Source organism: Lactuca serriola, chromosome 3 (genome assembly GCF_051521515.1).
Source record: "Lactuca serriola cultivar US96UC23 chromosome 3, Lser_US96UC23_V15, whole genome shotgun sequence".
NCBI lineage: Eukaryota > Viridiplantae > Streptophyta > Magnoliopsida > Asterales > Asteraceae > Lactuca > Lactuca serriola.
The window spans coordinates 66,544,280-66,546,543 of record NC_136410.1 but is presented as its reverse complement, the minus strand read 5'-3'; positions in this window follow the sequence as shown (position 1 = coordinate 66,546,543).

Sequence of the window (2,264 nt, the reverse complement as noted above, 5' to 3'; positions counted from 1 at the left end):
AAACTCCTTCCAGCCTTCCCTTTTCGACTCTAGCACCCTCTTTTGTAAGTTAAGCTTGCAACACAATCTATTTCCTTTCTCTATTTATGATTATGATCACTAAATGTATACATACATATATATATATATATACATATATATATATATATATATATATGTATATATATGTCTTGGTATTCCACATAGGAGTCGTTTGTGCTTCGGGACTTCACCCGTGAAACTTATCTTCCTATATCAAATCTCCAATTGAATCACCCACATAAGGTGAGTTCATACCCATACAAATTACAGCTTTAAATGCTTTTAGGGGGAGAATACAAGTAGAACACACTATAATTGTGTTAAACCACTTACATGTGAAAACGTCAAACAAAAGGATTTCTTATACTCAAACGCTTGTTGAAACCATTTTAAAACTATTTTAGACTGATGTGTATTATCAAAATCGTATTCATTTCCATATTTATGTATAATTATGCTTTAACAGACTTAGGACTATTGCTTACCTTGACTCCTGTTCCTTGTTTGCTTGTGGGCCTAGGGTAGGATCACTAGTCCGACTGTCGGCTAAATCATAGTTATACTTGTTAAATATATACATGAATATTAATCTCCATGTTTTTAAAGTACATATTTAACTCAGTTGCACACTTTGGGCAAATGAGTCTTTTCTTCAAATCAGTAACAATTCAAATAAACAAACTAATAAACTATAATAGGTATAGTTTAGAGGATCACTACATCTATTTCTAGATCAGAGAAACATACATGATTCAATACATACATAAAATTACTTTTCATTACAAAGTATACTATTCATTTACAAGAACAACAAGGAACATACATACCATAACAAGAACAAGATAACTAAAATGTGAGATGCTATTTCATGGTATAGCAATATCCTTGCTATGTTACGTTTTATAACCAGAGTCTCCTAGAGGGAGAGCGTGAGTTTGTGTATAGACCTATACTGGATTGACAATCCTACACCTTGTTGCTAGCTACAGTAGGACCTGCAATTCTATGGGTGACAAATGTCATAACTTTTTTGAGGCCTGAAGAATGTCGTGTTTTACACTAGTCAATCAAACATAGTTATAACCTTATAACATTTTAACCTAAATTAACCAGTTCGGTTTTCAAGGTATTTATTGCATCAGTAGTGTATTTTATACAATACTACTGTAAATCTTCATTTTCCATTACATTAATACAGTGATATTCTCATATATGAGAACTGTATACTATTTTTCAAGTAAAGATAGTTACCTGTATGGAAAAACATACATTTTATACTATTTCAAGTACAAACATACATTTTACACTATTTAAAGAGAACAAACATACAAAACAGTCAGGTCTTGGGTAGAAGACTACATTTCATTTTTAGAAGAAAACAAAAGGATTTTCTGGGAAGTATGCAAACATTTCATTAGACAAACACAAACATTTTCATGAAACAACTACAAACTTTGACACTAAAACACTTATGAATTCACTAACTTAAATGTTGATACTCTCTTTCAAAATAACTTGTATTCTTAGGTCACCAGTAGACAGGTACACTGGACCAGGTTTTGAGAAGACGGAGCATGTTCAAGACTCGTCTTTTATTTTGATATATTTTTGGTGTCTTACAACTTTACACAGAACACACTTGTATTTACTATATTATTAATGCAATGGATGTTGTTGCTTGTTTTACTATTTTGCATTGTTATGATACTGTACAAGACGTCCTCCACCCCCGAATGTTTCTGCCATCTCGGTTTGGGGGTTTGACAGATTGGTATCAAAGCTTTGTTTATAGTAAACTGAGTATATCAACTCATAAAAGATATAGAGCTATAAACATATCGGGATTAAAACACTCTGACCAAGAGTTTATACTTTTTAAATAATAAAATATTTATTACTAAAGTATACATACATGCATTCATACTAGGTCAGTGTCATACTAGAACAGAACAAAAGTATTGTGGTTGTTAAACAGCACAAGTAGGCTTGGGGACATATAATCAGGTTTGGGAGTGATATAGCCTGATCAACTATATCTATTCGAGAAGTGCTTAGCATGTGCCTAGGAATGGTTGTGGTGTTGCAACAAGTCTAAAAACTTACCAACTCTACTACAATGAAAACTCTAGAACAAAACGTAAACTTAAAATACTATAAGAGTATTTTGTTGTACTATAATTACTTATGTGAAAACTAAAAAGGTCTTTACTAGTAGATCAATAGTTTCTGAGTGGATACACTAA